Source organism: Phoenix dactylifera, chromosome 1 (genome assembly GCF_051530095.1).
Source record: "Phoenix dactylifera cultivar Ajwa chromosome 1, Ajwa_hap1_PhDact_Kaust_v1.1, whole genome shotgun sequence".
In the NCBI taxonomy this organism is placed as follows: Eukaryota; Viridiplantae; Streptophyta; class Magnoliopsida; order Arecales; family Arecaceae; genus Phoenix; species Phoenix dactylifera.
This window is the reverse complement of record NC_143190.1, coordinates 28,418,656-28,445,571: the sequence shown is the minus strand read 5'-3', so window position 1 is coordinate 28,445,571 and position 26,916 is coordinate 28,418,656. Positions and strand designations below refer to the sequence as shown.

The following is a 26,916-nucleotide window of genomic DNA, read 5'->3' as shown; positions in this document are numbered from 1 at the left end:
AAGGACCAATCTTTTCATGATGGGTTCACCGTTTTCTCTAAAATACGCTTGATCTCTCGATTGGCTAATTCTACTTGGCCACTAGTTTGCGGGTGATATGGGGTAGCAATTCTATGGGTGACACCATATTTTTTCAATAAGGTTTCGAAAGGCTTATTACAAAAGTGTTTTCCACCGTCACTAATTATGATTTTAGGCATCCCAAATCGTGAAAAAATATTTTCTTTTAAAAACTTCAGGACAGGTTTGTGATCATTGGTCTTACAAGCAACAGCTTCTATCCATTTGGACACATATTCGACACCGACTAAAATGTACTCATATCCAAAAGACGGTGGGAATGGGCCCATAAAATCGATGCCCCAACAATCAAAAATTTCGATAATAGTAATGGGTTGAAGAGGCATCATTTGCCTACGAGTTAGACTTCCAATACGTTGACATGGATCACATGTTCTGCAGAACTCGTGGGCATCTTTGAACATAGTAGGCCAATAGAAACCACATTGCAAAACTTTTGCAACAGTTTTCTTAGAGGCAAAGTGTCCACCGCAAGCATCAGTGTGGCAGAAAGAAAGTACGCTTTGTATATCATGATCCGGTATGCATCGTCTAAAGATTTGATCATTGCAATATTTAAACAAATAGGGTTCGTCATAGTAATAATTCTTTACTTCGCACAAGAAAATTTTTCTATCTGTCGACCCCCAATGCTCCGGCATCCGGCTTGTAACAAGAAAATTTACAATATCTGCATACCATGGTATACTAGAAAGTGCAAACAACTGCTCTTCAGGGATGAGTCCTTGATGGAAAACTGTGGCACTGAATCATGAAAAACTAATCGTGATAAATGGTCAGCAACCACATTCTCTGCTCCTTTTTTATCTTTGATAGTGATGTCAAATTCTTGGAGTAGAAGTATCCATCGTATTAAGCGTGGTTTGGCTTCTTTCTTATCCAACAAATATTTTAGTGTCGCATGGTCCGTGAAGATAACAATAGGAGCACCAAGGATATAAGAGCGAAATTTATCTAAGGCAAATACTACTGCAAGCAATTCCTTCTCGGTGGTAGTGTAATTCATTTGAGCATCGTTTAAGGTTTTGCTTGCATAGTAAATGACATATGGCTTATTATCCTTGCGTTGTCCTAGGACAGCTCCTATCGCATAGTCGCTAGCGTCGCACATAATCTCAAAAGGTAATGACCAATCGGGTGGTCGAACGATGGGTGCAGTGCTAAGCATAGACTTTAACTTCTCGAATGCATCTTGGCAAGTTTCAGTCCAATTGAACGATGTATCAAGGGATAGGAGGTTACATAATGGTCGAGCTACGACACTAAAGTTCTTGATGAACCTCCTATAAAATCCGGCGTGACCCAAAAATGATCTAACATCTCTAACCGTCTTGGGTGCAGGTAGCATAGCAATTAAATCAGTCTTAGCTCTATCTACTTCCATGCCCTTCGATGAAACAATATGTCCTAAGACAATTCCCTTTGGCACCATGAAGTGGCATTTCTCCCAATTCAATATCAAATTCTTTTCCATACATCGAGCTAAGACAGCTTGTAAATGTGACAGGCAATCATCAAATGTGTCGCCAAAAACGGAGAAGTCGTCCATGAACACTTCCAAAAATTTCTCGTTCATGTCTTCAAAGATGCTGAGCATGCATCTTTGGAATGTTGCAGGTGCATTACACAACCCGAATGGCATTCGTCGGAAATCAAATGTGCCAAAAGGACAAGTGAAGGTAGTCTTCTCTTGATCTTCCGGTGAAATTTCAATTTGATAATATCCCGAATAGCCATCGAGAAAACAATAGAAATCATGCCCTGCAACCCTCTCCAATACTTGGTCTAGGAAGGGTAGAGGAAAGTAATCCTTTCGTGTGACCAAATTCAGCTTTCGGTAGTCAACACACATGCGCCAACTCGTCGGGACACGAGTTGGAACTAATTCACCTTGTTCATTTTCTACTACCGTCAAACCCGATTTCTTAGGAACGACTTGAGTAGGGATTACCCACTCGCTGTCGAAAATTGGGTAAATAATACCCACGTCAAGCAACTTGAGGACTTCTGCCTTAACCACATCTCTCATTGTAGGATTTAACCTTCGTTGCATTTGCCTTGTGGTTTTGGTATTGTCCTCCAAATATATCCGGTGCGTACAAATTAAGGGGCTAATTCCCTTCAAATCGGCAATAGACCACCCTAAGGCTCCTTTATGATTCTTTAGAACACCAAGTAATTTTCTTTCTTGGTCATGATTAAGATCAGACGAGATAATTATAGGGTAAGTGTCCTCGGGTCCAAGAAAGGCATACTTGAGTTCCTTCGGTAAGGGTTTCAATTCGAGCTGGGGTGCTTGCTCACGGGATGGTACTATTTTCATCTCTCGAGGCGACAACCTCTCAAATTCTCCTACTTTTGGTCTCCACCCATTGACCATCTTGATATCCAGATTATCCACAATAGGTGTGACTGATAAATCATCGTCATCGGTTCCATTAGGACACCAATCAATTAAGCTATCATTGGATGGGTCGTTAATTGCTTTAGCTAACAAATATTCTTCTGCGATGGTTTCAACCCAATCAACCTCCTTACTCTCTTCGGAATCATTGGGTTGTTTGCACACATTAAATATGTTCAGTTCTAAGGTCATATTACCAAAAGAAAGCTTTATGACGCCATTCCTACAATTAATCAATGCATTAGAAGTTGCAAGGAATGGACGTCCTAAAATGATCGGAATCTGAGACTGTGAGTTCGAAGCCGAATGTGTGTCCAATACAATAAAATCGACAGAAAAGTAGAACTTGTCTACTTGGACTAATACATCCTCGATAATCCCCCTTGGAATTTTAACTGACCTGTCAGCTAATTGCAAAGTGACGGAGGTTGGCTTCAACTCACCTAAACCAAGTTGCTCATATACAGAATATGGCAACAAATTCACACTCGCCCCTAAATCTAACAATGCTCGCTCTATCCTAAAGTCACCTATGATGCATGAGATGGTTGGGCAACCTGGATCTTTATATTTAGGAAGAATGTTGTGCTGCAAAATAGCACTCACATTTTCAGTTAAAAATGCCTTCTTCTTAACATTTAATCGGCGCTTAACAGTACACAAGTCCTTCAAAAATTTGGCATATGAGGGTACTTGTTTGATTGCATCAAGAAGAGGTATGTTGATCTTTACTTGTTTAAAAAGCTCAAGAATTTCAGAATTAGGTTCGAGCTTTTGCAACGGCTTTAACCGTTGTGGAAAAGGTGGAGGGAAAGGACATTCAACTTTCTTAGTAGAAGTTGGGACCTCAACTTCTTCTTTGTCCCTTTCATCAACTTTGGGAGCATCAGAATCAGAAGTGACCCGCGGTCTCAATGGGACGGTTTGATCAATGACTTTTTCATTACGCAAAGTCATGATGCTCTTTGCATGCTCTGTATGCGAACTAGAAGGAGCCGTATTATTACTACCGTGCATTTGTGGGTTAGGTTGGGGTTGAGCTGGAAGCTTACCCTTCTCTTGGGTACTTAGGACGGTAGTCAACATTGACAATTGGTTCCTTATGTCTTCAAAATTTTGAGTATTTTGAGCATTGATATTAGCTTGACCTTGTAGAAAACTTTGTATGGATTGCAAGGTATCCTCGATATTTGGCTTTTGAGAGGGTGGTGATGCAAAAGTAGGATGTGCAGGTGAAGGAGCTGAATGGTGTGACTGTTGAGGATGATCATTTCTCCACCTAAAGTTTGGATGATTCTTCCAACCAGGGTTATAGGTATTCGAGTATGGATCGTTATAAGGCTTTTGGTAGGAGTTCATAGCATTTGCTTGATCGTGCAAGACTTCTTTGAATGCCGGTATGGTGGGACAATCTGTAGTAGTATGACCCGACATATCGCAGATACCACAACACTCATTTCTAAGTTCTATAGTCTTGACAGGCTCAATCTTCCTAAGCTCAATTTCTTCTACCTTCCTAGTGAGGGCTGCCATTTTAGCATGAAGATCATCCTCAGTTCTGAGGTTGTAAAGGCCTCCCTGTACAGAGCTAGTAGGCTTAGGCAAAGACTTGTTGTTTCTATCTCCATTATCCCAAAGTTGGGCAGTCTCAGCAAGGGAATCCAAATACTCCCATGCCTCATCAGGTTGTTTTTCTAAGAATCTACCATTGCACATGGTCTCTACAAACTGTTTCAACTGTGGAGATAAACCTTCATAAAAGAAGCTAATGGTTCTCCAAGTTTCAAACCCGTGATGAGGGCATGAGAGAAGAAGGTCTTTAAATCTTTCCCAACATTCATAAAATGTTTCATTATCTTTTTGTTGGAAATTGCTGATATGTCTTTTCAAAAAGTTGGTCCTTTGTGTGGGGAAGAACTTCTTTAAAAATTCTCTCTGCATATCTTGCCAATTTCTTATTGATCTAGGTCGCAAAGAGTTTAGCCATGTTTTGGCCTTATCCTTTAGAGAGAAAGGAAACAATGTCAACTTGAGGACATCCTCGGTGACATTTGGCACTCTAAATGTAATGCTCAATTCTTCAAAATCCTTTAAATGAAGATACGGACTTTCGGACTCTAACCCATGAAACTTGGGCAGCAATTGGATTACCCCTGGTTTGATGTCAAAATGTCCTACATTATCAGGAAAAATTATGCATGAAGGTTGACTAGTCCTAGCCGGTTGTAGGTATTGTCTTAGAGTCATAACATGGGGTTCTCGTTCTCGATTGTAGTGACTCCCCGCATCTTCATTTAGATCAGCCATCTCACAAGGTGTGAGATATTGCGAAGGAATTTCAGAGGTATGTCCTAAGGGATGATCTAAAGTTGTACGACTTAATCGACCAGTGTCGTCCCTATTCCACTTTAGCATGCAAAATATTTCCCTCTTTTTTTTTTCTTTTTTTAAAAAAAATAAATAAATATAAGTACCAACTAAAGATACCCTAAAACGACATCCTAAAACAAAAATCCTATTCACAATCAAACATGCAACAAAACATTACACCTCAATTTCTAATGTTTTTCTTAAATTTCTAGACAGCTCCTAACTGGTTTGAAGAGGGCACCTAAGCCTCCAATCCGGTCTAATGAACTGAGTTGACCAGGTAAGCTCCCAGGTAAGTGGAGGGGTCACGATGCGTTCGCAAAGGTCCCACTTAAAACCCACTTGCCTCGAACAGATGAACTGTCTCCCTTATAGGGACAAAGCTTGCCTAGACATCAACTAAGCCACAGAGCGAAATTGGTGCAACTTTCGGTGGTCTTCGTCCTATTGAGCTCGAATGTTCTTAGGGGCCAACGTCTAGTTGATTTTAGTTAAGCTTAGGATATTTATGCACTAGGGTGATTTTTGGGCTAAGGACGAGTGATGAAATCCCGACCTTATCTTTTTAAATGGGTTCAGCCCTTAGAATATTTTATGCTGATGCCTCATACTATATGCAACAATCAGGAGATTTTTTTTTAATGTTTTATGACATGACATTAAATTTCATTGAATAGGTGATCAAGCAAATTAATTATATATATTTTTTTAAATTTTATGAGTTGACGTTTGAAATTTGAATTCTGAAATTTGAAATTTGAAATTTGAAATTTTAGGTTTTCCCTCTTTTTTTTTATTTTTGAATAATCACCTTTGATCTATTCTTAAGGTTTCTTTTCTTCAATTTTTAATTAGCAACAAGGGTTAATGAGATATAATAACAATATAATTCTGATTCTAAAAAATAAATGCAGAAAATTCAAAACAGAAATCAGCAAGGTTTCGTATTAATCTGATGGTCTTAAAAATATCAGAATGTCAATCAGACCGTTCCGATTATCTAACAATGTGTCTTGCACTAGCTGACCAAATTTGAGTCAAATCAGACGGCTAATTTCTATGATATCAGAGTTTGATGCCAACTGTGCAGGGAATTAAAAATAGTAGTAAAGATGCAATTTTTTTTTTTTTAAAAGAAAAATACTAACTACTAAGGTAAAAATTAAATCTAAAATTATACTAATAACTCAGCCGTTTCCCGGCAACGGCGCCAAAAACTTGGTGCAAAAATAAAACTGCTCTCCCAAGTGCAGGAGAATTGCACAAGTAGTATAACTCGGAAGTCCGAGGTCGATTCCTCAGGGAACGATCTATGGATTATCAGCGTAATTTTTCGATGTAATTTTTAGTTGATTTTTTTGAAATTAAAAGCAGCGAATAATAGATGAATTAAACAAAGTTCAATAAGATAGAGATGGTAAGGGATCCGGAATCCTCCTTGATAATATTACTTTCAACAAATAAACTCAGAGATTCTCGATCAAGGATCAAATAAAAAAAATAGTTCTAATCATGAAATATATCATTTGAATACACGAACTCAATGTTTAAGCATTCATCGTGTCAATTATGTCTACGACAAATCAAATATCAGAGCAATCCATGCATCAATAACTATAAAACATGATGAATCTATCTAATAAATAAATAGGAGAGAATCAGAACATATGAAAATATGTAACTCAGTTAAAACCAAGGCTCAGAGTTTACTTCAAGAGAGTAACAAATCAAGGGTTCTCCCATCACCCTTTGCCAAAGAAATTAGCTTTCCATTACAACAATCACCTCCCCTTTTGTTTTTTTTCTTTTCTTTTCTTTTTGGAAACAGGGCATACCCTGTTTCCTTCTTCTCTTTTCCTTCAACCCCAGCAGGTGGCTCCTCTGTTTTTCCGAATGAGGGGTCCCCTTGCCTCTCCCAACAGAGAGAGCTTTATAGTTGGCATTCAATCCCCCTCTTTGCACTCGACGGAAGGGCTGCATCTCGGGCGGATCAGGATGCTGGGATTACGAGCGAATGGGGCGTGAGATGGGCGGAAGAGGAGCAGGCGCAGATCCAGGAATGGCTTGCGGAAGGATAGGCTGCACACGGACGCTGTGAAGGAGGCTGCGGGCGGATCCGGCGTTGAGAACGGACGCCGAGGATCGTGCAAGGGAGGCTGAGGTCTGGGAGGTGATTGCGGGATGATCACGGCAGATTGCTCGCGGTCTGATGCTGGTCCGGCGCGTGAGGCAGGCTCGTGGAAGAAGAGGAGGCAGATGGCTGGGAGATTCAAATGGATGAGAGCTGCGGCAGGATCTTCGGATGCTGGGATCCTGGGACGCTGCTCACGGACGGCTGTAGGCGGGATCACATGCTGAAGAACGAAGATGGAGGAAGCTGGGAGGCGTGTGAAACGGGCGGAAGAAGGGGCGTTGATCGGGATGCTGGAGATGGAAATGGTTGCATCGCTGGAGGAGGCGGAATTGGTGGAGGAACGCGATCTCTTCCGGACGACCGCTGGGAGGTTTCACGGACACGGGAGCTGGAGCTGATCTTGGCTGGGCGGTGGCGGACGGCCGGGCGATGATCGTGGACTCGCGGATGCTGTGGAGCTGAGGAATCAGTGGATGAAGTTGATAGAAGGGGGATCTCGGGAGGTTGCACGGACACGGGAGCTGGGACTGGGAGATCATTGTGAGAGGAGCTAGACGTTGATCACGGGATGCTAGGATTGGGTGCGGGGATCAGATCACAGATCCTAGCTCACGGACAGCTGGAATCTTGAGTTGCATTGCGGAATTTGGGGAGTCGCTTGGGTGCACGGAAGAAGAGTCATCGACTCTGTTCTGCAGTTGGGAAGATGCATCCTTTTTAGATAAATTTATATAAAATAATGTTAAAATTATAATAAGTACTAAGGATAAAATATTAATCATGCAAATGTTAACATCTATTATTTATCATTATTTTGCTAGCATAAGGCTAAGTTAATTGGTACTTAGATCGCACTTTTGTGCTCTCATCAACACCCCTCAGATAGGACAGAGGCCCTTACAGCCATCTTAGGGAGTCCACCTCTGTCCCCCATAGAGGAGGTGTTCGCAAATCAGCTTTCGGCTGAAATGCGGCTTCTCCTAAGTATCATTTCTAGGACTCTCTTCCCCAAAACTGGTAGGTTTGACTTCATTTCAGAGAGAGACCTAGCTTTGATGTTCCACATCCTCCAAGACACTCCCATCAACTTTCCTAAACTCATCTGCAAATACCTTTGTGAACCTCTAGACAAACCTAGGCTGAGTCTCCCGTATGGGATGTTGTTCACCCTTATCTTTAGGGAGTTAGAGGTCCCTATCCCTGAGGTGGAATTCTCTCGCTCACTGCATTTTACAGATCGCATGGGTGAGGGAACCTTTCATCGGATGGGATTTCACAAGGTCGGGAGAGTCTGGGTACGGAAACTATCCACATCCACACCATCTGATCCTACCACTCATCACTCTCCTAGCCCTGACCATGACCAGGAGCACTATACAGATCTTCCCACTTTTTCTTCCACCTCTGGTCCTACTGAAGGAAAAATTTTCCGAGTTGTCAGATAAAATCGAACGCCAGGCATGAAAAATCAGTTTTAATTTTTTTTTATTTATAACAATTATAAATATTAAATTTAACTTTTATGTAAAATTACCTCAAGTCCGTAGCGGAAGTTGGTCGAGGTAATTTGAATCTGGATCTGGATCTAGATCCCTGAAGGTAGCTCTGCAAGGCCTGGATCTGCAAGCCCTCTACTTCACACGCACGTCAAGCTTCGCAAGAAGGTTGGATGATGTCTTTACTCGTGCAAAACAATCTTTTGCAAAAAAGACCCTTGGAATAAATAAAATCTAGAAAAAGGACCTTCCTATTTCTTTCTTTCTTCTCTTTCTTTCTTTCTTCGGTTTCTTTCCTCCCGTTTCTTCACAATACGCCTGAGCCGAACTGATGTCCGTCTCTTGATCTTGATCACAGAGGGAATGGAAGGGAGGAGAGAACACTTGATCTGGGCCGAACTCCAAACCACCAGAGAGAAAGGACTCCTTCCTCTCTCTTCTTCTTCTTCTTCACAGAATCAAATCTCCTTCTCTGTCTGACAATTTCTTCTCAAGAAAATTCTCTTCCTCTCCTCTTCTAAGAGGATACGGTGGCCTACAAATAGGCCAACGCTGAGAGGAGTTAAGAGGCGTTATTGGCCAAGCATTAAAGAATTCATTCATGATGAATTTCATAACGTTTGTTTCAAAAACAAACGGTGGAAAAAACTAGTGAATCCATGAAAATGTGCCAGATTTTGAAAATCTAAATGAACCGAAATGTAGCCGATTCAAAACCGAACATTTCGGTCCAGATGGCAAGCCGAACGGAGTCCGGATGGTGGCACGGTGTGGCGTTGAATCAAGGACGGAGAAGACTCTGTTTTTGCTCCCAGACGTTTCTTTTCCATCGCGGCTCATAAGCATCTCTTAAGGGTCCATGAGCTTAAGGGTCCATGGGTCTGAAAGAGTAGATGCCCTACAAGCCAATCGCAATATGTATTGCGAAAGATTTTTTCTTTTGATTTGTCCAAATCATGTACATGACATTTAAATATGAATAAAGGTGTTATGTTTTATCATATGCTGTTGATTATATTTATGATAAACTCCTTAGATTAGGGCAATGGTTTTAAGACTATGATGAGATCATACTAGTGAGACTTAAAATCCTAAAATCCTAATCTTAAATATTCCCAGTCATTGGTACATTGAGTCGGGGATCAATTATTACCGAAAAGACTGGCATGTCTTATGTATGCTCGATGCAGAGGATGATTGATCTCACAATCATTTGTGTGGAGACACTAATACAAAGATGTGGGTGCTCATTAGAGGAATGAGTTCACTGAATTGACCTACAAAGAGAAATCTTATGAAGTCTTACTTACATGTCAAAAGATGATTCTCTTAGTGGGAGTTGTGCAACTGATTCTATGACCTGAGATCACCATGGTATCTTGTGGACATGAACCCATATTTTGATTTACACTCATTCATGATAATAAGTTATGTACGAGGTCTTCTGGATATGGTAAATTGTGTACGAAGATTATGAGTAGGTCAACAAGGAATTAATCACTTCTAGTAAGAGAAGATAGCATCCTATTTATTCTAATCATATGATAATTCAGGAAGCCTTTGATCAAAGCAGAATGAAAATTAGAAAGAATTTCTAATGTTTCATTATTTGAATTATCATTAAAAGATTGAAAAAAATATGAATATGAAATTGAGTTTGACATATATTCATACTCATATACATATTTGGGATGCAGTTTGATTAAAGGATTGAATTGCACGGTAACTTGCCACTGAAGGGTATTTTTGGTATTTCCACCAAATTCCATATTTTTCGGGTAGACATGACACGTTGCTAGACGTCAATCTTGTCTTATAGGTTTGATCGAATTAAAGAATTTAATTCGATCACCAATTAGAAAGGATTCTAATTGTTAAGTTTGGGTTCGCACAGTTTGGACTTAAATCGATTAGAAGAGTTCTAATCAAGTTAGGTCAACTTGCACTCACACCTATTGCTGGCTAAGTATGGAACCCAATGGGTCACACACAAGAAAACTTATTAAGGGTCTAATTGGATTAGATCATGTTTGCAAGATAGACATTCTAGCAGGTGTTGCAAACCCTTAGCTCTTGATTCGAATTGGATTCGAATCTGATTCTTAATTGATCTAATTTGATTAGATCATCTTCTAATATGGGTTAGCCAAGAGTTGGCACCTAATTGGCTTGGTTTGAGTCTAATTGGATTAGATTTAATAAATCATTCAATCTAGACCGTTAGATCTTGATCTACTGTTGGATGAAGACATAATGGAGAGTTGGTTTAACCCAATTGAATTGGGTTTGAGGATGGCTATCATAATTGACCATTGGATCTTAATCCCACCATTGGATGAAGACATAATGGGTCAAGTAAATGGCGCCTTGCATTGGAGCCCTTGGATCATCATCATGAAAGATCAAGAGGTGAGGCGTGATGGACATGTGATTAGCATGTGATGTTGACTTGGTCAAAATATGGCACCACATGAAAGGATATATCATTTGATACACCTCCTCACTTGATCTGCACCTCCTCTTATTTGATATGACCCTTTAGATGATGCCATTTCATGAGAGGATGTGTGGATGGGATGCATCCCTTGGAGATGCATCCCTACACCTATTATAAATAGGTTAGCACTCCATGGGTTTCATTATTCCAATTCCACCCCACTCCTCTCTTCTTTCTTTCTTACATTAGTTTCTTTCTTTCTAGCATTGCTTCTAGTGTGTCCTAAGCCAAGACAAGGTGGTCTTCTTTAGGACAAAAGGATTAGAAGTGATTTTAGAAGGCTAAAGGAAAATAGAAAGGAAGGAAAGCAAGCCATTAGAGTTCTTTAGAAGAATTCTGCATTAAGGATCAAAAGTCTTTGGAGCTAAAGTCTTGATCAAGTTTTCGTGTGGATCACCATTGGAGGGCGGACACTTGGACGCCTCGTGGAGATTGTACACTTTGGATTAGCGTTTGAGGTATTCTACTAATTCTGCATTTATTTTATATCATTTGATTGTAATCATTAAGGTGATCTAGGCTTAAAAGGGTTTCATGCATAGGGACTTTATTAAGAAATTTTTAAAATCCCTAGCTTCCGCTGCGCATTATAACATGCTAAAACCCTTCAGTGGTATCAGAGCCATCCTTAATTCGTTCAATCAAATAATTATGTATGATGTATGATTATTAATTTACTATGAGATAGTAATGTCATATGCTTAGAGAAATGCTGAAATGTATGATTAATATATGATATGTTATGTAATAAAATATCATGATATAAAATTTTCCATATGAAAATATGTTGAAGCATGTTAATTAATTGCTTATGATTTATACATGCTATGAGATAGCCATGATGCATAATAGTTTATTTTAGACATGTTAAATGTATGTTACAATTAAAGAATGTGCTAGAGACTAGTAAGCCCTCAATAAAAATTATATTAAGTCATAGTGTTGAAAAACTTTGAGCTAACCCATTCTAGAACAATTAATCTAATTGGTGTCTAAGGAAAGCACTAAAGGTGGTTACTTAATTAGGACCTTACTCTCTGAGTAAGGGGAGCCTCCCACCTGCTTACCTGGCCAATTGTTTGATTGCCTATTATGGATAAGCTTAATATTGATATAACACTATTGATAGCCTTCCTTCATGCCTCGATATTATTATGTCAAGATCCATGCTAGTTTGTTGTGCTAACACAAGACTTGCAATGGGGACTGATGTTATACTGTCTTGGTGCATTAAGATGCTTGTGGCATATTTTAATATATTGCCTTGTTGTGCAACCACAAGGGCAATATTATTCGAATATGACTACATGGAAATGAAGGGTTTGACTTAACTAAAATATTATTGTTTGTTGTGCTAACACAAGGCAATAAGTATTTTAAGAGGACAAGATAAAGTTGAGAATTGCATGAGATGCAATTGGAAAGAGTTTCCTACCTTTGAACTCATAAGAGTTTGTTGTGTAAACACAAGGCTTTTTATGATGAATTAGGATCTCAACCCTACTAAGAAAAATTATATTTTCACGTTTATCATAGGAGAGGGCTATGATATTCGATAAAAATAGTAGGAGACAAATTAGATTAAAGTCCTTATCTAGTTGCAAACATGTCATCATGATTGGTCTGCTTATATTAGTTTTGTTCTTGCATATGTAGAATTATTAAATGGCTTCTTCACTTTCACTAAGAGGCATCTTAGATGCCAACAAGTTGACCGGACCAAACTATGTGGACTGATTGAGGAATTTAAAGATAGTACTCACTCAGGAGAAAATTTCTTATATACTTGAAACCCCTGATCTTGGAGATCTAGGGGATGATGCTACAGAAGAGGAGGTTGCCACACATAAGATGTGGAAAAATGACAGTGTGACTGTCAAATGTATCATACTTGCCTCTATGAACAATGAATTACAGAGGCAACATGAAGGCATGGACACTCAATCCATACTTCTCAATTTAAAAGAGTTGTATGGAGAACAAAGCAGGACTGCTAGGTATGAGATATCTAAGCAGTTGTTCCGTGCTAGAATGAATGAAGGAACTCCAGTGCAAAACCATGTTCTTATGGTTATAGACTTAATCACCAGATTAAGTCAATTAGGTTTTGCTATGGATAGTGAGCTCAGTCAGGATTTGATCCTGCAATCACTGCCTGATTCATTTTCTCAGTTTGTTGTGAACTTTCACATGAACAAGCTGAACACCTCCCTGCCCGAGCTGTTAAATATGCTCAAAACAGCTGAAGGGCATATTAAGAAGGATAAAGGTCTACTCCTTCTTATAAATAGCACCTCTATGAGGAAATTGGGAAATAAGGGTTCTAAGAAACGATTGAACCCCAAGAGTAGCATCAAAAAGAAAAAAGGAAAGAAAAACTCCGGATCAAGTACCTGTTTTCATTGCGGCAAAGCTGGCCACTGGAAAAGGAATTGCAAGAGTTTTCTTGCAAGTATGAAGACCGATGCAAGAGTTGCATCAAAAAGGTATGTTTATGTTGCATGCCAACTTGTCATTAAGTTCTTCAAATTCAAATTCATGGGTATTGGATACCGGCTGTGGTTTTCACATTTGCAAATCTTTGCATGGACTACAGAAAATTAAAATTTTGAAGAAAGGTGACTTCGAGCTGTATGGCGCTGGAGGAGAGTCCATCCAGGCTGAAGCTGTTGGAACCTACAACTTGGAATTGCCTTCGGGAAAGCTCCTACAATTAGAAGATTGTTATTATATGCCCAAAATTATTAGAAATGTAATTTCCATTCCTTTGTTGTTAAAGAAAGGTTTTGAAATTAATGGAAAGGGCAATGGTTGCTCTATTTATTTTTCTAATAAGCATCTTTGCAATGGCATTATGGAAAATGGTCTTCTAGTTTTATTACTTAATGACAATGTCTTTCATATTAATAAAAGCAATAAAAGAAAGAGAGAGGAAGTGAATAATACCCTCCTTTGGCATTGCCGACTTGGTCACATAAGTGAATCAAGAATCAACAAGTTATACAAAGAAGAGTTCTTTGATCCTTATGATTATGAATCATTAGGAACTTGTGAATCTTGTCTTATGGGAAAAATGACCAAGTCTCCATTCACTGGATATGGAGAAAGGGCAAGTGAGTTATTAGGACTTATACATACAGATGTATGTGGTCCTATGACAACTCCAGCTAGAGATGGATACTCTTACTTCATCATATTCACTGATGATTTATCAAGGTTCGGATTTGTGTATCTTATGAAACATAAATACGAAACCTTTGATAAGTTTAAAGAGTATCAAAGTATGGTTGAAAAACAAACCGGAAAGTGTATTAAAATCCTTCGATCTGATCGAGGAGGTGAATACCTTTCTAGTGAATTTTTAAATCATCTTAAAGAAAAGGGCATTCTCTCTGAATGGACACCTCCGTATACGCCACAACTAAATGGTGTAGCTGAACGGAGGAATCGTACTCTATTAGATATGGTAAGGTCCATAATGTGCTTTACAGATCTTCCTATTTCCTTCTGGGGTTATGCCTTAGAAACTGCTACATATGTACTAAACAGGATACCTTCAAAATCTGTATCTAGTACTCCATATGAGATATGGAGAAGTAGAAAGCCCAATCTTAAATATTTTAAAATATGGGGCTGCCAAGCATATGTCAAAAGAAATATTGGACATAAGCTAAGTGCTAGATCAGATAAATTTACATTTATAGGTTATTCCAAAGAAAGTATTGGATATCTCTTCTATCACCCTACTGAACAAAAGGTATTTGTTAGTAGGCATGCCACTTTCTTAGAAAAAGAGTTTATCTTAGAAAAGGGCAGTGAAAGAAGAATTGAACTTAATGAAGTTCAAGACCTACAAATAGAAACACAAGAAATTCTTCAACCAGATGTACCCATTGATGAAGTACAACCACAACACACATCTCCTCTCCAAAGGTCAGATAGAGTGCGAAATACACCTAAGAGGTATGGGTTTATCATTGAGAATGATGAAGCCCACATCGTCGAAAATGATGATCCTCTGACCTATTCGGAAGCTATCATGAGTAATGACTCTAACAAATGGTTAGAAGCTATGAAATCCGAAATAGACTCTATGTATACCAACCAAATATGGACTTTGGTTGATGCACCAGAAGGTGTAAACCCTATAGGTTGCAAATGGGTCTATAAGAAGAAGATTGGAGCAGATGGCCAAGTAGAAACCTACAAGGCCAGATTGGTGGCAAAAGGTTTCAGGCAAAAGCAAGGAATTGACTATGATGAAACTTTTTCACCAGTTGCCATGCTTAAATCTATTCAGATTTTGCTTGCAATAGCTGCATACTATGATTATGAAATTTGGCAGATGGATGTCAAAACCGCCTTCCTTAATGGTTATCTTGAGGAAGAGGTTTACATGACACAGCCAGAAGGATTTGTCTCAAGTGGGAGAGCAAATCAAGTATGCAAGCTTAAGAGATCCATTTATGGATTAAAGCAAGCATCGAGGAGTTGGAACATCCGTTTTGATACAACAGTCAAAGAGTTTGGTTTTATTAAAAATGTGGATGAACCATGTGTGTACAAGAAGACTAGTGGGAGTGCCGTTGTCTTCTTAATATTGTATGTAGATGACATACTAATCATTGGAAATGATATTCCAATGTTACAATCGGTCAAGACTTGGCTATCAAAAAGCTTTTCCATGAAAGACTTGGGAGAAGCATCCTATATACTTGGTATAAAGATCTATAGGGATAGATCTAAAAGGATGCTAGGCTTGTCCCAGTCTAAGTACATAGATCGTGTGCTAAAAAGATTCAGCATGGAAGGAAGTAAAAGAGGTTACTTACCTATGAGTCATGGCATACGTCTCTCTAAGAAGATGTCTCCTAAGACATCTGAAGAGAGGAATAGAATGAATTCTATTTCCTATGCTTCGGCAGTAGGATCAATTATGTATGCTATGCTATGTACTAGGCCTGATGTTGCTTATGCCTTAGGCATAACAAGCAGATTCCAGGCTGATCCAGGAGAAAATCATTGGATAGCTGTGAAAAATATTCTTAAGTACTTAAGAAGGACTAAAGATATTTTTCTAGTTTATGGAGGATCTGAGTTGAAAGTAGAAGGATTTTTTGATTCTAGTTTTCAATCAGATCCAGATGATAGCAAGTCCACTTCAGGGTATGTCTTTACCCTAAATGGTGGTGCAGTGAGCTGGAAGAGTTCCAAGCAGCAAACTGTAGCTGACTCAACTACTGAGGCAGAATACATCGCTGTAAGTGAAGCCGCTAAGGAAGCTGTCTGGATGAAGAAGTTCATCGCTGAGTTGGGAGTAGTTCCTGAGATTGCTGGACCAGTTTCAGTTTATTGTGACAACACTGGAGCTGTTGCTCAAGCAAAGGAACCAAGATCTCATCACAAATCCAAGCACATTCTAAGACGCTTCCACCTCGTTCGAGAGATCATCGAGAGACAAGACATAGTCATTGAACGAGTAGACACAAAGAACAACTTAGCAGACCCGTTCACTAAAGCTCTACCACAACAGCAGTTCGATCGCCACCTCGATTGTATGGGGATAAAATATAAGAGCGATTGGCTTTAGTGCAAGTGGGAGATTGAAAGAGTAGATGCCCTACAAGCCAATCGCAATATGTATTGCGAAAGATTTTTTCTTTTGATTTGTCCAAATCATGTACATGACATTTAAATATGAATAAAGGCGTTATGTTTTATCATATGCTGTTGATTATATTTATGATAAACTTCTTAGATTAGGGCAATGGTTTTAAGACTATGATGAGATCATACTAGTGAGACTTAAAATCCTAAAATCCTAATCTTAAATATTCCCAGTCATTGGTACATTGAGTCGGGGATCAATGATTACCGGAAAGACTGGCATATCTTATGTATGCTCGATGCAGAGGATGATTGATCTCACAATCATTTGTGTGGAGACACTAATACAAAGATGTGGGTGCTCATTAGAGGAATGAGTTCACTGAATTGACCTACAAAGAGAAATCTTATGAAGTCTTACTTACATGTCAAAAGATGATTCTCTTAGTGGGAGTTGTGCAACTGATTCTATGACCTGAGATCACCATGGTATCTTGTGCACATGAACCCATATTTTGGTTTACACTCATTCATGACAATAAGTTATGTACGAGGTCTTCTGGATATGGTGAATTGTGTACGAAGATTATGAGTAGGTCAACAAGGAATTAATCACTTCTAGTAAGAGAAGATAGCATCCTATTTATTCTAATCATATGATAATTCAGGAAGCCTTTGATCAAAGCAGAATGAAAATTAGAAAGAGTTTCTAATGTTTCATTATTTGAATTATCATTAAAAGATTGAGAAAAATATGAATATGAAATTGAGTTTGACATATATTCATACTCATATACATATTTGGGATGCAGTTTGATTAAAGGATTGAATTGCACGGTAACTTGCCACTGAAGGATATTTTTGGTATTTCCACCAAATTCCATATTTTCCGGGTAGACATGACACGCTGCTAGACGTCAATCTTGTCTTATAGGTTTGATCGAATTAAAGAGTTTAATTCGATCACCAATTAGAAAGGATTCTAATTGTTAAGTTTGGGTTCGCACAGTTTGGACTTAAATCGATTAGAAGAGTTCTAATCAAGTTAGGTCAACTTGCACTCACACCTATTGCTGGCTAAGTATGGAACCCAATGGGTCACACACAAGAAAACTTATTAAGGGTCTAATTGGATTAGATCATGTTTGCAAGGTAGACATTCTAGCAGGTGTTGCAAACCCTTAGCTCTTGATTCGAATTGGATTCGAATCTGATTCTTAATTGATCTAATTTGATTAGATCATCTTCTAATATGGGTTAGCCAAGAGTTGGCACCTAATTGGCTTGGTTTGAGTCTAATTGGATTAGATTTAATAAATGATTCAATCTAGACCGTTAGGTCTTAATCTACCGTTGGATGAAGACATAATGGAGAGTTGGTTTAACCCAATTGGATTGGGTTAGAGGATGGCTATCATAATTGACCATTGGATCTTAATCCCACCATTGGATGAAGACATAATGGGTCAAGTAAATGGCGCCTTGCATTGGAGCCCTTGGATCATCATCATGAAAGATCAAGAGGTGAGGCGTGATGGACATGTGATTAGCATGTGATGTTGACTTGGTCAAAATATGGCACCACATGAAAGGATATATCATTTGATACACCTCCTCACTTGATCTGCACCTCCTCTTATTTGATATGACCCTTTAGATGATGCCCTTTCATGAGAGGATGTGTGGATGGGATGCATCCCTTGGAGATGCATCCCTACACCTATTATAAATAGGTTAGCACTCCATGGGTTTCATTATTCCAATTCCACCCCACTCCTCTCTTCTTTCTTTCTTACATTAGTTTCTTTCTTTCTAGCATTGCTTCTAGTGTGTCCTAGGCCAAGACAAGGTGGTCTTCTTTAGGACAAAAGGATTAGAAGTGATTTTAGAAGGCTAAAGGAAAATAGAAAGGAAGGAAAGCAAGCCATTAGAGTTCTTTAGAAGAATTCTGCATTAAGGATCAAAAGTCTTTGGAGCTAAAGTCTTGATCAAGTTTTCGTGTGGATCACCATTGGAGGGCGGACACTTGGACGCCTCGTGGAGATTGTACACTTTGGATTAGCGTTTGAGGTATTCTACTAATTCTGCATTTATTTTATATCATTTGATTGTAATCATTAAGGTGATCTAGGCTTAAAAGGGTTTCATGCATAGGGACTTTATTAAGAAATTTTTAAAATCCCTAGCTTCCGCTGCGCATTATAACATGCTAAAACCCTTCAGGGTCCACAGGAGTTTAAAACAAGTCAGCCGTTCACCATTCAAATGGGATTAGCCAAATAGAAAATGGGTTAGCCCATTTTGTAATAAAGCAAGCCTATTTGGTTCTAAACCAAATTGACAGCCCATTTGAATGATTTTTGACCCGGAAAAATTCCACATGAGTCCGACTCATGGGGGATTCAATTGGGTTGTGGAGTGATTGATTAAAACCCCATTTGATTTTGATGAGCTCAAAGCATTTGAGTATATCTTTTAATTACTAATGAATTCAATTGAGTGTTTCAGTGAAAATCCTGTCTAAGTGTCCTAAGACTTGGTTCATAATTGTTGGATAAGTTAAGGAGTCTGTTTGAACCAATGTCTGAGACTCGAGTCGACTCCCGAGTATCACGAGTCGACTCCAAGCGTATCAAGTTCACTGGCACGAGCTCGAGTCGACTCCAGATGAGTACGAGTCGACTCCGACTGAGAACAGACAGAAGAACAGAAAGGATCAACTCAGAACCTGTCAACGAGTCGACTCCTGAAGTGCGCGAGTCGACTCCAATGTTCACCAAGTCGACTCCAGGAAAGTAAGAGTCGACTCCAAGCAGTCACAGGCAGAAAAGTCAGAGAGCAGTTTTCGGGTCTGAGATTCGAGTCGACTCCAGTGGAACGCGAGTCGACTCCGATGGTTGACAGGTCGACTCCAAAGAAAGCAAGAGTCGACTCTCAGCGGTACACAAAGAAAGTCAGAGACCATTTTATGGACTCTGAGATTCGAGTCGACTCCCGCAATACGCGAGTCGACTCCAAGACACCGCGACCCCAAGACAGACAGAAAACCAAGTTACTGCCTCTGAGATTCGAGTCGACTCCCAGACAGCTCGAGTCGACTCCAAGACAGCTTCACGTCAAAAGGCAGAAGACCATCTTTCGGAAACTGAGAGCCGAGTCGGCTCCAAGGAAGTTCGAGTCGACTCCAAGACTGGACGAGCCAAAAGACAGAGGATCGGGAGTTCGGGCTCTGAGATTCGAGTCGACTCCCAAGACAGTCGAGTCGACTCGAGTGGACAAAATTCAAAATTGGATCCACGGACTTCAGTGGACGAGCCGACTCCAAAATTGCCAAGTCAGCTCCAGAAGTTGACGAGTCGACTCCAGGTCAAGACGAGTCGACTCCCAGTCGTGAAGGCAACTTTAATTCAAATTTGGAACAGTTGCCGAGTCGACTCCGGAAAAGCTTGAGTCGACTCCCGCTACAGCCGAGTCGACTCCTGATCGCGCGAGTCGACTCCAACCCACCAACGGTCATATTGTCAGGCTGCACAGAGTGTTCAGAACGGGCAGAAAAAGCACTCTAACGGCTAGTTTCCGTGGGGGTTGGCTTAAATAGCCACAGAGGACTGTAGCAAGAAGAAGAACAACTATTTCACTCCAACTAATCAAGCATTCAAGCTCTGCAACGTGCTCTTCAACGAAAAAGAGGAAGATCTGCATTTACTGCTTCCAACTATATCTTCCCAGCAATTAAAGCCTCCTTCTCCTGCACTCAAGTCGACTACTCTTTCAAGAGGAGACCAGAAGTTTAAGAAGCCATTCCTCATCTCCAATCTAAAAGCGTTTGAGGCTTCTTAACTTCATTTATTGTTCATATTGTTTTCATCTGCTTTTTGAGAAGCTCATTTTCTGTTTTCTTTCTACAACTTGTATTTACTTGGTTCAATCGGGGATTGAATCAAGGGGATTGAGGTTGGTTGGTGAGCCGAGTTAAAACCAACGTGTGTAAGGGTTCGATTGTGATCCCGGAAAAACAATCGGGGGTGGTTCTAGTCGGTAAGCCTGGGAAAACCGACCGAGTTCGTTGTGAGCTCGTAAAACAACAAGTTTGGTTGTGAGCTTGGAAAACAACCGGCTGTAATCCAAGGGGATTATAGTGAATTCCCAAGTGAGACTTGGAGAGTGGACGTAGGAGCAAGGGTTAGCTCCGAACCACTATAAAACTTGTGTTTGTGATTGATTGTCTCTCCTTCTTCTCATTTCATATTACTCACAGCACATAGTAATTAATTAAATAACTTGCAATAGTTTTTAATGAATCATCCATAACGTTTTAAATTATCTAAATTATTTTAAAACCCAATTCACCCCCCCCTCTTGGGTTGTCTATCTGGGCAACAAGTGGTATCAGAGCCTAAACTCTTCCACCCAAGAGTAAAAGATCGAAATGACAACTCCATTTGGATCTTCCCACATTGAGGGTCAGTCCACCCAAAGACTCCCATTCTTTAATGGGTCTGACTACTCATATTGGAAGGCTAGGATGAGAATATTCATCCAAGCCCAAGACTATGAGATGTGGACTATTGTAGTAAATGGGCCATACATCCCATCCATATATGTAGATGGTGTCAAGGTACCCAAACTAGAAACGGATTGGGATGAACATGACATGAGGAAGGCACAACTAAACTCTAAAGCTATGAATGTGTTTTATTGTGCCTTAGATAGAAATGAATTCAATAGGGTCTCTACTTGCAACTCTGCAAAAGAGATTTGGGATAGACTTGAAGTGACCCATGAGGGCACAAATCAAGTTAAAGAATCCAAAATAAATATACTGGTTCATAAGTATGAACTATTTAGAATGGATTCTAATGAGACAATCACTAGCATGTTCACTAGGTTTACAGACATTGTCAATGGCCTAAAAAGCCTTGGCAAGAGCTATACTAACAGTGATCTTGTCAGGAAAATCCTTCGGTGTCTACCTAGGTCGTGGGAAGCTAAAGTGACGGCAATCCAAGAAGCCAAGGACTTGAACAAGTTACCACTAGAGGAGCTTCTTGGATCCCTAATGACGCACGAGCTAACCATGAAGCAACACAACGAGGAAGAGTCCTCCTATAAGAAAAAGGTAATAGCTCTAAAATCTACTTCATCTAACAAGGACTTATCTTGCAGTAGCAGCAGTGACGAAGAAGAGGATGAGGAAGATGATGGTGAGGCTCTTCTTGTGCGCAAGTTCAAGAGATTCATCAACCACAAGAAGTCCTATCATCAAAGGAGAGGCCCCTCAAATTTCTACCGCAAGGACAAAGGTAAGGAAAGAGAAAACGAGGGGATTGGGTGTTACGAGTGCAAGAAGCCGGGTCACATAAGAGCTGAATGCCCTTTACTGAAAAAGGAGAGCAAGTACAAAAAGAAGAAGGCTCTTGTCACGACTCTATCCGACTCCGACTCATCATCCTCTTCATCGGATGAGGAACAAGAGGAAAAGGCCAATCTCTGCTTCATGGCCAATGAAAGTGAGGTAACATCCGAATCACCTTTAGATTTTACTTTTGATGAGCTTTATGATGCTTTTAATGAATTAATGATAGAATATAAGGCAATAAATCTGAAGAATAAAGAACTAAAAATAGCTAATCAATCATACATACTTAATTGCGATAAATTAGTTAAGGATAAGGACTTAATCACCAAAGAAAATATGGAACTTAAGACAAGCAATAAACTTTTAACTCAAAAGACTAATACCTTAACTAAAGAAAATGAAAGGCTAAATAAAGAAACATTAGAACCCAAAAACCATAAACAAATCCTAAACAAGGATCTCACAAAAGAACTTAATGATCTAAAAGCAGAAAATCAAACACTAACTAAAGAACTTAACAAATACAAACCCTTAGTTGAAAAATTTACCTATAGTTCTGAAAAGTTAAACATGATACTTAATAGTCAACGAGCCGTATTTAATAAAGCGGGGTTAGGATATAAACCAAGAAATAAACAAAAACTTCTTAGTAACTTCTTTGTTAAAGCTGGGGAAACTAAAACTAAGAAAATAACCTGCTTTTGTTGTGGAACTATCGGACATAAGGTAAATGTATGTGACTATAGGAAAAGTAAAACAAAAAGAAAAATAAAAAGGGTATGGGTTCCAAAAGGAACCAACTTGACTAACCATGAAGGATCCAAGAAAACTTGGGTACCTAAGATGACATGATTTGCTTGTGTAGGAGTGTCTTGCAGCCAAGGTCAACAAAAACTGCTGGTATTTGGATAGTGGCTGCTCAAGGCACATGACGGGTGATAAAGATCAATTCTTCACCCTCGAAGCTAAGAAGGGAGGTGCTGTGACTTTTGGAGACAACAACCAAGGTCACATCATTGGTATTGGTAAAGTTCAAATCACCCCTTCTACTTTTATAGATAATGTTAGATATGTTGATGGTCTTAAGCATAACTTGTTAAGCATTAGTCAATTATGTGATAAAGGATATGATGTTATGTTTAAACCATCACTATGCATTATAACAAATCCTAATGATAATAGTTTAGTTTTTAAAGGGATTAGGCGTGGAAATGTATATGTTGTAGACCTAGAAGATCTTGCAAAACATAACCAATGTTTAGTTGTTAATGAAACTAAAGAAAATGATGCTAGTTGGTTATGGCACCGTAAGTTAGGTCATGCAAGCATGGACACAATAACTAAACTAGTTAAAAGAGACTCCGTGATAGGTTTGCCAAAATTAAAATTTGAAAAGAACAAAATATGTGAAGCATGTCAATTTGGCAAACAATCTAGGAACTCATTTAAATCCATAAAATGTGTCTCTACTTCTAGACCTCTAGAATTATTACACATGGATCTATTCGGTCCAACTAGAACAACAAGCCTAGGTGGAAATAAATATGGTCTAGTCATTGTAGATGATTATTCTAGGTACACATGGGTCATGTTCCTAGCACATAAGGGTCAAGCATTTTCTGTCTTTAAGAAATTCCATAAAGAAGTAACCAATGCTAGAGATAACTCAGTAATAGCTATTAGAAGTGACCATGGTACCGAATTCGAAAATCAGTCATTTGAGGAGTTTTGTAGTAAAAAGGGGATAACCCATAATTTTTCAGCTCCTAGGACACCACAACAAAATGGAGTTGTGGAAAGAAAAAATAGAACACTAGAAGAAATGGCTAGAACTATGTTATGTGAAAGTAACCTCCCTAAGTACTTTTGGGGAGAAGCCATTAATACTTCTTGCCATATATTAAATAGAGTTTTGTTAAGACCCATTATAAAGAAAACACCTTATGAACTTTGGAAAAACAGAAAACTAAAAGTTAATTACTTTCATGTTTTTGGATGTAGGTGTTTTGTTCATAATAATGGGAAAGATAATCTAGGTAAATTTGACTCTAAATCGGATGAAGGAATATTCTTAGGTTATTCTACAACTAGTAAAGCCTATAGACTCTTTAATAAAAGAACCTTAGTTATAGAAGAATCTATACATGTTGTTTTTGATGACTCTAGTGACATCTCGTCTAGTAAGAAGATTAATTTTGATGATGATGTTGAAATACTTGAAGAAAAGATAGATGAGATGGGATTTCAAGATAATAATCAAAAGTTGATTGAAGGAGAATCATCAAGCCAAGAGGGTATTGTGGATCATGGGCTAACTAAAGCTTGGAGGTATGCTCATGGGCATCCTAAGGAACTAATTCTAGATGATCCATCTCAACCCGTTAGGACTAGAGCATCCCTTAGGAATTTGAATAACCATCTAGCTTTTGTTTCACACTTTGAGCCCAAACATATAGAAGAAGCCGAAAATGATGTAAATTGGATAAATGCAATGCAAGAAGAACTAAACCAATTTACTAGAAACAAAGTGTGGAATCTAGTAGAGAGACCTTCTGAATATCCAATTATAGGTACTAAATGGATATATAAAAATAAGCTAGATGAAAATGGAATTGTTATAAGGAATAAGGCTAGACTAGTAGCAAAGGGTTATAATCAAGAAGAAGGCATAGATTTTGATGAAACCTTTGCTCCCGTAGCTAGACTTGAGGCTATTAGATTATTATTAGCATATGCATGCTCTAAGGACTTCAAACTATATCAAATGGATGTAAAAAGTGCTTTTTTAAATGGGTATATTAATGAGGAGGTATATGTAGAACAACCTCCTGGTTTTGAAAATCATCAATATCCCAATCATGTATATAAACTAAACAAAGCACTTTATGGTTTAAAACAAGCACCTAGAGCATGGTATGAGAGGCTTAGCAAATTCCTATTAGAACATGAATTCTCTAGGGAAAATGTAGATACAACATTATTTCTGAAAAAGCAAAATAAGGATATGTTATTAGTACAGATTTATGTTGATGATATCATTTTCGGTGCTACTAACAATCGCCTCTGCGAAGAGTTTGCTGATTTGATGCAGAGTGAGTTTGAGATGAGCATGATGGGAGAGCTGAACTACTTCCTCGGGCTTCAAATCAAACAGTCTGAAGGAGGCATCTTCATCAATCAAGCTAAATATATCAAGGAGATGCTCAAGAAGTTTGATATGGAGGGAAACAAATCAATCAGCACCCCCATGAGCTCATCATGCAAATTAGACCAAGATGAATCAGGTAAATCTGTAGATCAAAAACTTTATAGAGGTATGATAGGATCTTTACTGTATCTTACTGCAAGTAGACCTGATATTATGTTTAGTGTGTGCATGTGTGCTAGATATCAGGCTAATCCTAAAGAAACACACCTAGCTGCAGTTAAGAGAATTTTTAAATACTTAATAGGAACTAAGAACATAGGGCTATGGTACTCTAAAGAATCTAGCCTAAACTTAATAGGATACACAGATTCAGACTTCGCTGGATGTAAGCTTGATAGAAAAAGTACCAGCGGGTCGTGTCAATTTCTAGGAAAAAACCTTATCTCATGGTTTAGCAAGAAACAAAACTCGGTTGCATTATCCACTGCAGAAGCTGAATATGTTGCAGCCGGGAGTTGTTGTGCTCAAATCTTATGGATTAAACAACAGTTAGAAGATTATGGCATTAAACAAGATAAAATTCCCATTAATTGTGATAATACAAGTGCCATAAATCTAACTAAAAATCCAATTCAACATTCAAGAACTAAACACATTGAGATAAGACATCACTTCATAAGAGATCATGTATTGAATGGTGATGTGACACTCCAATTTGTTTGTACTGATAATCAATTAGCAGATATTTTTACAAAACCCCTAAGTGAAGAGAGGTTTAGTGTGCTTAGGAGGGGATTAGGAGTGATTGATCCATCCTAGTGGTAGTTTCCACTAGATTCATTGATTTTGATGATTACAATGTGGTTAAAATAGAGTTCCTTTTCAATGATCATCAAATCAGATCTTAATTAGGTGATTTTCCCTCATTTGGCACGATTATAGCATGATTTTTAGGTGCGTGCCAAGGTTAGAGACGACTCGAGTAAGTTACAGAGCCGGCTCCTAAGGGGGAGTCGACTCGCGCATTGGCGGGAGTCGACTCGCAAAGATGGCAGCAGAGGGGGAGTCGACTCGCATATTGTCGGGAGTCGACTCGAGGCCTACTGGCGCATAAGGAGAGTCGACTCGCGCATATTCTGGAGTCGACTCGAGGTTGAGTCGACTCGCGACTCAGTGGAGTCGACTCGCAGTCGGGATCCGACTTTTTAACCCTAGGTTTGTCGTTTCGAAAATACTTTTCTCTCAAGCCGCCACTGTTCAAAAAGCCCTAGAGCCGACTCCTAGGTCGTCCCCGATCGTCTCCAACCCTTTTTCCGTCGATTTTTCACCGGTTCTTAGGGTTTTCATCCGTTCCTAGGTCGTCTCCGGTCCGTCCCAAGCTTCCTCCGTCGACCCTTCTCCGTCCTTTAGGTTCTTCATTCCATTTTAGGTCAAAATGCCACGTAAGACCGTGGTTAGGAAGAGGTCCCGTCCCGAGGCCGGTCCCGAGCGGCGCTCCAAGGCGCGGCACGATCCCGCGAGGGAACCACCTCCGGCTCGTTCCCCGCCTAGGGCGGTTCCCGCGAGGCCATTGGCCGGGAAGGTCGTCTCCACCGGGAGGTATGTCGATTTCGACTTCCTCTCCCGGGAAGGGTTCACCATAGGTGAAAGACTTAGGGTCCAGGGCTTAGAGTTCTTCCTTACATTGGACCTCCCCACATATCCAGGGCTCGTTGGAGAGTTTTACGGTACCGTCCATCGGGGAGATGGGGGTATCGAGGGCACAGTAGCCGGTGTCCCTGTGTTTGTCACGGAGGATCTTATTGGCCACATCCTCCACC

General features: G+C 39.4%; 1 non-coding gene across 1 annotated transcript; it reads left to right on the top strand.

The window, feature by feature from the left end:
- Positions 1 to 4,271: 4,271 nt before the first annotated feature.
- Positions 4,272 to 4,380, top strand: LOC149768561 (small nucleolar RNA R71). Its single transcript, XR_016398542.1, has one exon. It is a non-coding gene; the product is annotated as a small nucleolar RNA R71 (small nucleolar RNA).
- Positions 4,381 to 26,916: the final 22,536 nt, after the last annotated feature.